Source organism: Anomalospiza imberbis, chromosome 2 (assembly GCF_031753505.1).
Source record: "Anomalospiza imberbis isolate Cuckoo-Finch-1a 21T00152 chromosome 2, ASM3175350v1, whole genome shotgun sequence".
In the NCBI taxonomy this organism is placed as follows: domain Eukaryota; kingdom Metazoa; phylum Chordata; class Aves; order Passeriformes; family Viduidae; genus Anomalospiza; species Anomalospiza imberbis.
In genome coordinates, this window is record NC_089682.1 from 14323589 (window position 1) to 14337823 (window position 14235).

The 14235-nt window shown below is 38.4% G+C and overlaps 1 long non-coding RNA gene across 7 annotated transcripts in view; it reads left to right on the plus strand.

Moving 5' to 3' along the window:
* The window catches only part of LOC137468309 (uncharacterized), a 405810-nt gene that overhangs the window by 170341 nt on the left and 221234 nt on the right, over nt 1–14235 (plus strand). For all 7 annotated transcript variants that reach the window (XR_010995862.1, XR_010995859.1, XR_010995861.1 and 4 more), the window contains one exon: nt 6056–6144. This is a non-coding gene — a long non-coding RNA (uncharacterized lncRNA). The remainder of the gene's footprint in view (nt 1–6055; nt 6145–14235) is intronic.

Sequence of the window (14235 nt, forward strand, 5' to 3'; positions counted from 1 at the left end):
GTTGTTGTACCATTTAACATGATACTACTGAAGCAGTGGCTTTAGCTCATAGATTTTTTTTATCAATTAGGCCAGAAGGATTTCTTTCCAGTTTGCAAAGTGAGTCTACTCTATCAGCACAGAGGGTAGGAGGGAGCATGTTCAGATGGTGAAAACTGATTGATATGGTGTGATTTTGGCTCCTCAGCATGCCTGTACTTGAGAGGGCAATGCAGATACCAGGATGAGATCAGCTAATGTCTGGAACATCTTATTAACATGGGTCATGTACCATCCCATCTTTTCCAAGCTCCCCAAAAGGCCTCTGAAATCAGCAGAACCCTGTTAGTGTGAGACTGTATGCAAACGTGCAAAGCCCACCAGGGTTGGATCTATGCCATTGGAGCATGGGACCAGCTTGGAGCAGTCTGCCCTGCTGACAGAACAACTGCAGGTGGAGATATCCACCCCTGCAGTGATTTTGAATTCATCCTTTATTCATAAGGTGGCACTGCAGCTGAGAGATGCTGGTATTAATGTTACTGTTCTTGATACCAAAAGACCTCTGAATTGTTGTTGTGCTTGAAGCTGGGAGAAGAAATGTGTTTGACTCTTCTTAAAATTATATACAAGTGTATTTGGTGAGCTGGGATTTGGATTCTGTAGGTGATGAAGAAACCACAGCAAGATTAAAATTAAGTACCTTGCTGCTTCCAGGTGGGCTTGTTTAGCTGCAGCACGGTTCCCTGCTAGTGAAGAAATGTGAATTATGGGCTTTGATGCAGAAAGTTTTGTGCAATCTTTGAGTATCTGTCTCTTAATATAACATTTTAACTTCAAATCTGTGGTTGAGAAACAATGAAAACTTATTGAGCAAATCAGAGAAAGCAAAATCCTCCACCTTTAGACTAAATGGAAAAGCCAACTTAAACCAGCTGAGCTACTAACCTTTCTGTTCTCCAGCTTTCCCCAGGTATTATAAGATATTCAAAACCAACAAAAAAAATCACACAAGTTATCAGAATGTAGGAAAACATTCTTTTTCATTATGAGGGTCGTAACTTTGCATCTTGACTGAATAATAATGGATCAAGTAGAGTATTAACTAAAAACTAAGTCTAAGTTTTAATTAAATCCACAGCAGTTGCCATTTTTCAATGTACATTGGAAGAGGCAGAGTATGATATATTTCCTTGATTGAAGAATTTTCAAGTTCCAGCTGGACAGCACTTTAATTAACTTCATCTTCTCCCTTTTCTCAGCTGAGGTCTCATTCCATTATGATTCTGAATAAATCTTAAATGTAACATTTTGGAAAAGACAGCTTTCTCACTGTGTGAATGCTAACCATGTTTTTTCTTCAGTAGGCTGAAAACCTTCAAACTTGGTACTCTTAAGGTGGTGGTGGCAAATGTGGGGATGTGGAAAAGCCAGAGTGAGTGTGGGGAAGCCAGAGAAAAGATGACGGATGTGGCAAGTGTGTCCCATGGAAGGCTGGAGTGCAGCACACACTTTTAATGGAGCTACTTCTGTTTCTGCTGTTTGCCAGCTGTAGTGTGGCACTGGGGATCTGCTCGGTAAAATGATAACACTTGCACAACAAACTGTTTGTCCCTGGCTGGTTGACAAACTGAGAGCAGCAGTATCATTACTGAACAAGAGCCCAGATGACTCCTTGTCATCCTCTCACACTGAGCTAATTGCCAACAGTCGAAAGACAACATCTATTTCACAGGTTAAAGTTGAAAGAATTTTTGGCAAGTACCTGAGAGCCCAGGTTGAGGTTTTCCTCAAGTCTGATAAAGGATGTGGATAAGTCTTCATGAGGGCTTTGCACAACTCAGGCAAAAGGCTGGAGGAAGGGACTTATCACTAGTGGCAGCCAACACCAATCCTTCCTTCCCTGACAGTCACTGGAAATGTATTTTATACACATTTCAGTGGGTAAAATATGACAGGTGCTATGCATGTAGTAACAATAATTTATCTTCTCAAACAGTTTACATTTCAAGAGAATGATACCAGCCAAATGGGATTGGCCTTTGTTAACTGATCTGTTGGGAAGGCTCCACTGGAAAGACAAGTGCAATGCGTGGGTATCCACACCATGGTTTAGAGCTGTGACTTTATCTCTACTTGGAAATGGCAGAATTGAGACAGACAGGGTGTCAGCAGACTAATAACATCTAAACCAGGCAATTGTCTTGAGTTTGGCACATCAGTGAAGTCATGCCACAGCATGTCACGTGTAGTGTTAGGGAACATGATGTTTCAATTATTAAATCAAGGTTGAAACTAAGATATTGTATTTTTTTCCTCTGGATTTTGGTTAAATGAATTTCCCTTTTCTTCCCCTTGTCAGTATTTTAGATAGGGTCTCAGTCTTGGGTCGCAGTGTTTTTTATGAAAGCTTCTGTTGAGTCTTCCAATTATTGAATTTATTTGGATTATAATAGTTAGAATTACTGAAATCTCAGAGGCAATACTACTGTCAATTTATTTATTTATATTTCTTTCTGTTGGTGCTGCTTGTAGTGTTACCTCTAGGACAAAAGAAGGGGAAGTTTTGAGTGGAGGTGTAGTTCTTTAACTTGCTCTCTTCCTTGCTGAGACAAAGTATGGCAGTGCTGCAGTGCAGTGGTACTCGACCTGGCATTAAAATAATTATGTTGGGCACTGGAAGCATGCTGGCTACAGCAGAGTGGAGTCAAGTGCATTCTGATTTTCCCTGCCAAAAGGCTTAGCTGCTCAGGCACCAATGAACCAGTAACAACAGACAGCAGTGTCTGCATAGAATTTTATGGGGGTGTTGTGGCTTAACCCCAGCTGGCAACTGAGTCCCACACAGCTGCTCACTTACTCCCCACCCTGCCTCAAGTGGGATGGGAATGAGAATCAGGGGGGGAAAAAGTAAAACTTATGTTGAGATAAGGACAATTTCATAATTGAAATATATGTTATTTATGTTATATAAATATAACAATAATAGTAATAAAAAGAATACGAGGAGAGAGAGAGGGGGAGAGAGAGATAAAACCTAAAAGACAAATAGTTACCCACCACCCACTGACTGGTAGCCAGCCCATCCCTGAGCTGCAATCAGCCCCTTCCTGAGTAATTCCCCCAATTCATACAGGGTGCATGATGTTCTGTGGTGTGGAATGTCCCTTTAGAGAATACCTTTAACAACATATTTTACCTTTTGGTCAGGCCTGAAGTGGTCAGCCAGTTGAATGAGATGCTCCTTGTAGGTCCCCTACAAATGTGAGTTCTAAATATGTTAAAACTGGATATAAAGGATATTTCTAATCAAGAGAGGGGTGAGTGTCTGAAGTGGGCTCCCCAAAAGTGTTTTGACCACATCAATCCCCAATACCAACTAATGAAGTTTACAAGGCAGATTGATCAAGTGTAAGTGAATGTGTTTGCAAGTCTGTTTTAAATTTGTGATGTGCCTATGATTTGATACCTAATGCTGGCACCAAAACAGTGTAAGAATTCAACAGTAAAAACTTTGTGAAGTTACTATGTTTTCTTCATAGAAAGTGTTTTTTTATAATAGCAAATATAGACAGAAAATATAATGTATAATTTCACTCCAAACTGCTGTTTGTTTTCTGTGATTTTCATAACATTTTCCCTTTTATTATTAGTAATATTATTATTGAAGATTTGAAGTATAGAAATAAAAATGTTGCTGTAAGTTTAAAGTTTCAACCTAGTTTTACTGTTTACAAATAAAGACCAAACCTTTTAAAATGATCGCAAGAACGAATAGTAAGAGAAAACAACTTCCTCTTTTTCCCACTGCCACTTCTTTTATTTCTTTTAATAGTCTGATGTGCTTGCCTGAGGAACTGGAGACTTTGCTATAAATTTTATTTCCTACAGAAAGGAGACCTGACCTGAGTTTTCTAGAACTAAACATGTGTCTGAAGCCGTTTTCATGATTTTACTTTCTCCAGAAATTGCATTCATCATCAGAGAAATGTGTTTAGTAAACAATGTTCTTTTAGGCAGTGGAAGAAGAATTGGTAATTTAATTTAAAAAAAAAAAAAAAAAAAAAAAAAGACTGTGGACAAAATCATTGTTGCCAGGATAGCATATGATACCTAGAAAATTTAAAACTACCCATTTTAAAATGGAGAACTTAGACCTGGTTGGAATGACAGACATTTTTATTTAGTCCCAGCCCAAGGTGTGGAGGAGAACAGAGTCCTGAAAAACATAAAGCATTTTAAAAACTTCATTAGTGTTAAAAAAGCCCTCCTAAACACATCTGTGTGCTTAATTTTTTCTTTGTTCTTATCATAAAAAATGAGGTGAGAGAAGTATGAAAAATGGAAATGCAGCAATTTAAGACTCATGTTTAACAGCTTGATTAAAATTTTGAAGATAAGATTTAGAATCTTGGCATTTAAATAATCAGGTCCTTCTGGTATCCTTTGCAGAAGGAAGTACTGGATGTGGGTATAAAATGAGGATAAAATATGATATTAATTTGCACTGAAGTAGCAAATATTCTACAGAAGTCTCAGGTCATTAATCTATCTTCCAGCTAAGGGAACTACATTAATAGCTTATGGGATTTACAGGGCAGGCTTCAATTTAATGGTTCACCCAAAGTTTGGGAAAAATAGGAAAGGGCACGATACTGGAGAATACGTTATAGCTTGGTGCATTAACATCAATGGCAAAACTTTCTTGACCTAAAATGGCCTCTAGATAGTTTCTAATTTCAGTGCTGCTCCTGAACGTTAATTGCCTGTCTGCAAAGTGGAAGGAACCATATTTTCCTGACAAGTGTTAAAACTGACTGTAATCCTCATAGCTCTGTCTTGAATAGGAAAATAATCTGAATTAACATTAAGCTTTAATTGCATTTTTGGAGATGAATGGAATGGGGGTTGGGTTTTTTAGAGTGTGGCCTCAGCTTAGAAAAAGACCCATATTTGCAGTGAATTAACAGAAGATGCCTGCAGGAAGTTTCATTTGCAGTATTTTCTAAGCAGTTCTCATCGTTGTAGTCTTGCCTGTGTTTTGTCACTAGTCTTTATGTTCTTTAAACTATAATATTTTCCTGGACTCTGAAGTCAGGTGAGAAACCCTTTTTTCATTTCTTGCTGTTGGAGATATGGGCTACCTTTGTAAATGCTGAGAGGAGTGCATTATACAATTTTCAGATACATGAGACACCTTGGAAAAAGAACCAGGGAATAATGTCCTAACTTAATAGGTGAAATTCTGTCTTCACAGGGGAGAGTCACTAGTACAGCACCTATAAATCAGTGTTGGGGCAGTACATCATCAGATATGCAACCTTTTTTAAGGTGATAATTCCCATAATTTGGGCATTGACCTTGTTCTATGTTGTACAGATTTGTAATCTGTGTTTTTCTGAGTGATCCCCACAGGTGGGACATTTCTAATATGAAGTCACACTGTGAGACACCTCTGAGTGTGCTGGGAAGATGGGATTATAAATATTCATTTCTCTTGCAACCTTGGGCGATGAATGTTTCAAATTTTATAAGCTAAGCAGAACTGGGCCCAGTCAGAGAGAAAAGAAAATCTCAAAACTTTGGTAATTCCAGGTGATAAATGAAGCAGAATGGGTAAGAAAATGAGAGGTTTTCTGCTAGGCTGATTTTGAGCCAACATGCTAATTTGATTAGGAGAAGTACATAAGCACACTATAAAATCTAATCACTTATGACAAAATCAAGTCAGGCTGGATTTCCTTCCCTTGGATATACAGTAGCTGCTCTGTGGTCCACTCTCATCACTGAAGAACCAGCCACCATGAGCTGTAGATTCATGGCATGGTTTGCCTCCCAGGTCTGAGGAACAAGCCTGTCAGGCTCCCCTGTGCTGTCCCGCCCCTTTCCCACGGTGGGACCCTGATTATTGACCGTGGGAAACACAATTAGAGAAGTGGACACATCCTGAGCCTGGAGATGAATCTGGCTTGGATCACATATAATGCAGTTTCTTTCGACCACGTCTGGCAAACAAGGGATAAAGGGCAGCAGGGTCTAATTTTATTCATTTCCTGCTAAATTTGCCCATGTACAGAAGAAGGACTTGCTAATGCTTGGCTCCCAACTGTGCTCTGCAGTGAGACACGGCAAAGCCCAGTCCTCGAGCCTCCTTCCTCAGATCAGGTACAAATGTCTTTGAGGTTTTCTCTTTCTTCAAGAGTAGCTTTGCAGATAAAATATCCCAAAGAAAACGATAATCTTACATGCCTCTCCTGACCACCTGATAGAATCTGCAGGTGTATGTTACAGGTTCCACCAGGTTCACGGCATCACCCTGATGGAGCCTGAAAATCATCACCCAATGCAGCTCAGAGTGTCATTGTTTCCCCACTGGCTTGATACTCCTGCAGTGTCCCTTCTGGCACAGGTGAATTTCCAAATGTCTGCATCACTGGCTATTGAGGGCCCATCGTCCTCACTCCTTCTCTCTCCTTTTTGTTGTTTTTTGGATTTTTTAAACCAGGAAAGATCGCATATCAGTATGTTCTAATATCAAAATATCATAATATTTTCACAAAATTAAATCACTGTTTCCAGTCAGCTCTGGAGTTCTCCTTTAAAGCACAAAAAAGCCTCTCCTTGTTTGTGACATGTTAAGTAGCATGAATTCAGTGGAGAAACTGGAGATGGCTGCCTTGAAGGTGCCTGGCAGGAGGAAATCCTCAGGATCTGTCACAGTGGAACATGGTAGCATGAAACATAATAATGGATTCAAAATGTGGAACCATGCAAAATGCAGACTCCATGCAAAGTCTTCTGCTAAATCCTTTTTTCTTTCTCTCCATGTAAGATCTTGGTGTTGCTGGGGGAAAACAAGAAAAGAATTTTGAAATTAAATGGATGAGAATTTGATAATCTCCAATGACCTATTGTCTTATAAGATTATGGAATTGTGCAAATCAGTGTGTGTTTTATAAAGTATGAGAATGTCTAAATATATACAGCTGGGACAGGCAAGGCAAGAGCTGAGACTGGGACTCCTCCCTCTGTCTCTTTCTTGCTATTTCTTTTAGAGAAACAGGATTTTATTGAAAACTCCTGGAGAGCATCCTTTTGTCACTTTCATTTAAAGTTCCATCATACTTCAACTTTTGGAAGGTCTTATCCTTCTGCCCAGAGGCAACCAGCCTGAGATGGGATCCTCAGGATTATCTTGGTGAAACCCAGTAGGTAGTTCTATTTTTGCTGCTATGCCATTTTTCTATCCTTTCCCAGTGTGCCAGGTTATGAAACTGAAGTGTAAAACAAATAGTGAAATGCTGGAAATTATAAAAATTATCCTTTTAACAATTTTTGTCATTATCATGAACCTAAAAAAGAGGGGAAAGGGGCAAATACTTTCAACTCTTCTCCCTGCTGGACAGACAATGATGCTGGACCATCTCCTTATTTTGATGCCATAGGCCTAAAGAATAATATTTCTGTAAGATACTCTCCTTCTGCTCAGGGCTCTCTAAAACACCTTCTTCCAAAAAAATATATTGTCTACTTGAGCAAAGTACAAAGCAAGTGGAGAGATGGCTAAAGTCATAAAAATCTTTGCCCCCAGGATCTGGCCTGCAGCTTGTCCCCCCTTAGCTTGTGGGATGACTCATGTGCATTTACATTCCCTGTGCTTCACACGGCATCTGCTGCTACACATTTGTTGGAGGATTTTGTCTTTGAGCAGCTGGTGACAACCCACTTCCTCTTGCTTTCTTCAGCAAAGATTTTTCAATTGTTTCTTGTTGTTTTGATGTGAGACCCAGTGTTGGAAAAACAAGCCCATTTACCCTGATTAGAACCAGCCCTTTAAACACTTGCTAATTAACAATCCATTTGTTATTTTTCTAAGAACCAAGAAATACTTTCCCTTTCTCTCCTTTCACTTTCTTTAACTGCAATTCCACATAAGCAGAGCAAAATCAAGCACTTCTTATATAAACTGTTATTAATATTTCCCTTGTTCTCCCCATTCATTTTGTTCTACAGAGCTGGAGAGGAGGGCACCCTTGGCTTTCTTCAGGATAATCTTAATTAGTGTAATGTCATGATACTCATGCTACCTCCTTACACTGCCACTAGGGCTGAGTGTTATACATATGCCTTGCTGAAAAACAAACAGAACATCACATTAGCAACAATGTTACAAAAAATCATTAGCTTTTGTTACTCAATGCCAATTCTATTAACAGGCATTAAGAAAAATAACTTAACATGCATCTGCTTGTAGCAAAATTAGAGATGGTCTGGTTTATGCCAGTTAAGTACATTCAGTGAAATCTTCTTTCAAGGATTTGATCTCAGCTATATCTATGAAATCATACACTATGATTTTATCCTTTTTTAAAAAGTATGTACTAAAATTGAGCTGAATGCTGAGTTACTGTTTCTACTTTTTGTCCTCTCCTTCAACACATCCTAATCTCCTTGCCAGGGAACACTTTTTTACATAAATATTTTAAGGAAGTACTAAACCTTTAAATGAGATCATCTTGTTTCCATTTTTGAAAATACAATCACTTATCTCAGACAAATCCAGGAGTAGTTACTTAAAAAAACTGCATATAATCCCATCAGCCCTAAAGCCAAGGGCTCTTCTACTTCAAAATGCTTGCTGTGTTTGTTACTGATTCAATGACTTTGCCATTCTGCAGGAATTTTCCAGGTAGGGGAGTTTCCCCTTTTCATAATTCAAGTTGAAATTGCAGTCTATTTTTTCACCTGTACTGTTAATTCCAATGAATAGTATCTGATCATATCTTCACATATCATTTGCCAGTCCCTTTAAGTACAGGTATAGGTGTACTTGTGGTGTGTGGCTGTTTACATGTTCTGCACCCCTCTGCAGAGCTGGCTTTGGCATCTTCTGCATACTCTGAGCTGAGATTTCCTTTGCAAATGCCACAAAGCATCTGACCACAGAGGGAGGGGTTTTCTTGGAGAGTCACACTTGCTTCCTACCTTCATTGGATATGCTGCAAGTCCTTCTGTAATAAAGAGTTCCTTGGCTCCTGGATTTAAATACTGAAACAGGCACATATATTTACTGAATCATTGCCAGATTTGGGGGGTTTATCTGTTTGTTTCCTGTGGCAAGGAAGGATTTCAAATCATTTTGGTGCTCAGGGGAAATTGAAAACAGGATCTATTTTTGGTTCTCATTTGACTCCTCAAGATGGATCAGTGGAAACCTGTTATAACACTAATTTACTTAAAGATGTGCACTTTGCTAAAATGCTGAGGGGAAAAAGCTTTGCTTTTGTAGTTGTTTGACCTGAAGTCAAGATTCTCCATGAAGCTGTATGAAGAAGCCAGAACATTATTATCCATATATTTTTATGCATACAGCATAACTCATTGGCTAGACAATCTGTGCCCTTCTTGAAATATATTTAAAAAGACAGGATGGGGCTACAAATAAGTTGAAGATGCATCCTTTTTTTCATAGCAGAGCAAATCAAGGACTGATGTGGAGGATTTGGCTGAATCTGCTCCACAGACCTGATGTCAAAACAAAATATTGCTTCCTTATAACCAGAGATTCAATATTTCTCATTTCCTGAAATGCAGTGCAACTGCAAAAAGAGGCACTAAAAGCCTCCTGAATGCATGACATTTCTTGGTGCATGGGATGCTATTGGTAACAATTTAGATCGTGGCAACCTGTGCTACGCCTGCTCTATGAATAGCAGCGTCATTTGTCATGGGTTTGAACAGACTGCCTGTACAACACAACTGATGACAAATTTTAGGTTGAGATAGATTTGTCCTGCAGTTCACAGACTGGCTCTTTTTTTCCCCTGGCATTGTTCATCTCAAGCTAACCCTTCTGTGCCCTTTGCAGTCTCTGAGAGGAGAGAGATCTGCACATAACTGGATATTCAACACCTGTGTTTCAGTTATCATATAATTTGAAGACTGGTGCTTTATGTTCCTCAAGTAGTTATCTTGATTATTTGCTACTGCAAAGCTGCAGTAAACTTGTTTGTTTCTCATTTTCTCTTTGCCTGAATTTGATTTCAGTACGCAATCTCAGATGGAGAGACTTCAGAGTCCTCATCACATGCTGCTGTTGTTAACTTTGTTGCTGCAAGTGGCAACAAAAACTACACTTTACCTTATACTATATTAAACACCAAGAGCAGAATACATTGTTTTTCTTGTCATGACTGGTTTCTTTTGTTTTTTTCAGTTTTGTTTTGTTTGTTTTTAGTTTTTTTTGGTGAGGTCTCCCAGGACAGATATATCTGAAAACCATGTTAGTCTTATTCAGCAAGAATTTTATACAATAGTTCATTACAAGGCATACATGTATTGGAGAGTTTTGTGAGTAAACAGCTCAGGGCACATTCAACAACATATTACTTCTTTCTCTTTCTTGTCAATTACCTTTGAGTCATCCTATTTGCATAAGTTACAGGTCAATAAACAGATTTCAAAGCAGAATCTGGTATCTACTGAGACACTAACTTCATCCTGGGCTTATAAAAAGTGCACAGTGCATATTTTATGGTCCTCTTTTTGTCCTAATGTGATTGTTCTTCTAACTTTCTTCTACAGAAGGACCCTAATGGCTCATTCAATGTGGTTTCATTTAAAGAATTTCTGCACTTCCTTTTTTTAGTCAGTGTGCACCTTTCTTCTGTGTGGGTAATGCTGGATAAGAATTGTTTCATTTGTACAATTTGCAAAACTCATCAGGCCCAGAAGGGGCAAAGTTTATCACAGAAGTTTGATAAGATGGGTAGACTCTCATTATAGAAAATAATAAATGTAATGGACTTCTGTGTTTCATTATGTGTTTCATTATTTTTCATTTCATTATGTGTTCTGGAGTTTACAGAGTATTCATTTATTTTACTCCTTTCAATAACATTATGGTGTGCTCTGTGTTCTAAGCAATGTCAGTCATTATTGAATAGAGAATTTCTGTTTATTGAATAGAGAATTTCTATCCTTTTTCATACTGGTTTTTGATGTACAATTAGGCAAAATTTTGAAATACCAGAATTCCATTAAATTGAAGCAGGATGGTTGGACATTTTCAACTGAAAGGAAATGATTTTCAATTCCTCAAATGGAAGATTTTTGCTTTGCAAATTTCTGTAGCCTAAAGAGAGTTCTAGTACTGGCCCTTATTAGATTTTGTGGTCCCCAGCTGCTCCTACAGTTTCAAAGCTGAACAGTAAGATTCCCACTCTATACCAATAGAATATCTGCATCCTGAGAAATACAGATCATTACAGCTGGAGTCCTTTGAAGATCTGTGCCCTGCAAAGAGTAATGGCAGGAATGGAAAAAAAAAGAAATACAAATGGGAGAATGGGAATAAATAAATAAAACATTAGGTGTTCTTTATTGTTTCTCTGTTGATATTCTAGGTAAAATATGACAGGTCTTGTGCACCCATAAATTCAGTCTGACACATGAAGAAAAAATAATGCTGGGTCTTTTACTGTACTTCTTTTTCTTTTTTTGCTCTCAAATAATCAGACTACTCTTCAGAAACATGTCAGAGAAGTTATGCAGGCCTCAGTTTCCGTTCGACAAAAATATTTTGAATCCTTCAAAGGAAATAATACATTTGGACACAATAAGCCACAGATGCCTTTTCATTTTCTTCTTCAAACATAAAGGCATGCTGACCTTTTGTGATACATTGCTTCCTGAGAATATAGTGAATTTATTTCCATTCTTCCTTCTCTCAGGAGATCAGTTTGTCTTCTCTTTATAGAGAGTAAATCATCCACATCTTATTCCTTTGGATTGAAGAACCCAACTAGCCCCTTATCTCTTTGACTTTTTCTCTTCCACCATCTGTTCATCATATGCTTTCATGGGCAAATCCACCCATCAAAATCAAAGAGTAGACACCTAGGATTGTATTGTAAATTAATTTATAGATGCATGTAAGATGATGGGAAAATCTGCTGGATTGCATTATACCAAGAACAATTTATCACGTAAAACCAGAACATTCTGGGAATTCAGATACATGCAAAAAGTTGGAATATAGACTTCATGTTTATTGCTAAACATGCAGACCTTTGTCTATTTCTTCATAGCATGTACACAATTTTATTGTAAGCACTAAAAAGTGCTTACAACCTGACCTTTTACTCCCCCTACTGCAATTTGTTCTGTGTTGATGCCTAAAGAGGCTACCTGGAACAGAGGCTAGACAGTGTTAAAGAAATAAAGTAGGTATTTATTAAAAGGCCTTCAAAGGATACACCTTGGGCAGTACAAGAGCCTGGCTGTGGCTCCACCCAAGATGGACCCTGGGTCACGAGTTTTCACACTTTCATAAGTTGTGCTCTATTTACATCCTGGGGTTAATTGTCCAATTACAGTTTCAGGTTATGAAGTCCCATCCTCCCAGATTGCTCTCTTCAATTTGCCATTGTTTATTCTTTTTGGGCCTGAAGCTGCAACAGTGTCCTTGGTTCTCAGGCTGGAAAAGGATTGTTTTGTCTAACTAAACTGTGAAGAGAGCTTGCTAGCACTTTACATGAATTTCAGAGTTACACACTAAGACAGTAGAGAATCTGAAAAATATGAAAGTTAAAACTTAAGGCATTGATGTCAGCAGCCTCATAAGCTGCAACTTGTCACAAGCAAGAGACAAATGCTTAGAAATCTTTCACTCTTTTTGATCCCTGTAATCAAGTTTATTTCCTCTACAGAATTCCAATTACCCCCATTAAACAATGAGTCAGGATGCTTATATCGATACAGGTGCCTTAATTGGTTAATTTGTACTCATGTCAGCCTCAGCTAAGAATTGGTTTCCCTCAGGTCTCCTTAGACAGCCACAGCTCCTCCTAAGCCATAATGGTAATTCCTGGCAGGTGTAGTGCCGGAGCACAGCATTTAGGGCCACCCATAAGCACCACTCAGCACACACCAATCCATGGTTAGCCATACATATACTTGCTGCTGAGCTTTTATTTTCTTCTACCTTGTAATTTCTAACCTATTTAGTTTTAATTATAAGACTGCGATTATACAGCACTGACCATATGCTTCTAAAACCCATTTGCAAGAAAAAACATCCTAATAATATTGGATGCTTTTCAGTAGCACTCCAAAGCAATTAAACACCTATTAGATGCCAGTGAATTCTGCTTTCAGTCTATCATATGCACCTTTATTTGCATATGCTGTCCTGTGAGTGATATAATTTTTATTATTGACTTATGAGGATAGAAATAATAGACAGACTATTTTTTAAACTGTCTTTAATTCTGCATCAACAAAATAGCTAATTAAATGTGTAACAATTTTCACTGACATAAACTGCGAGATTTTAAATCAAGGTGAAGAGGAAAAACATTAATCTGTGCTCTCTAAGACTTGTTCTCACCATGGCAAGAAAACAGGTTATCTAGTCTTGTAAATCATCAGAGAAACCGGACAGAACTATAGGTAGATCTTAAAAAGTAATTTCCTAGGAAATTAGTTTTTCAGGACCAGGCAAACTCACTAGTGAACTGCCAGGATTATTATATTCCAAACTTACATCCTGATAAATGTCATGAGCATGAGCTTCTGCTATAGTCCCTAGAAGGCAGTTTCCAAAGGAGCTATAGAGTAATTAAGTGCCCTACTCAAGGGACTGTAATAGTTGTTTCTCAGCTCAATTTCTGGTTTAGTTTATTTTACAGATTTAATTTCTTTCTCTCTGCTGATGTAAATGAAGAACTCACCTTCTCCCCTCCTTATTCTGCTATATTAACTGGATGTTTGCAGGTAGGAACAGCTGTAGGAGGCATCAGTCATCCCTAGTCCATAGATGTAATCCTGTACCTGCCAAAGGCAGCAGCTTGTAGAGCAAGCAACTCAGCCTGCATCTTTTGAGTTGCAGACTAACATTCAGAATGGGGGATGACTCTGCTTTTCTGTTCATGGGAATGTATCTCTGTTTATCCTCTCAGAAGATACATTCAGCACAGATAAAGTAAATTAAACAAGCAGTTTCTGCTAATGATCTTGTGCAATATCGGTTTCAAATTCTCTCTGTTGTGGCTTGTGTGGTGGGTTGATGCTGGCTGGACATCAGAGAGCCACTGAAGCTGCTCTGTCACTCCCCTCCTCAGCTGGACAGGGGATACAAAATACAGTGAAATGCTTGTGGGTCAAGCTAAGGATGGGGTGAGAGTACTTACCAGTTACTGTCATGGGCAAAACAGACTCAGCTTGTGGAAGTTAGTTTAATTTATTACCAATTAA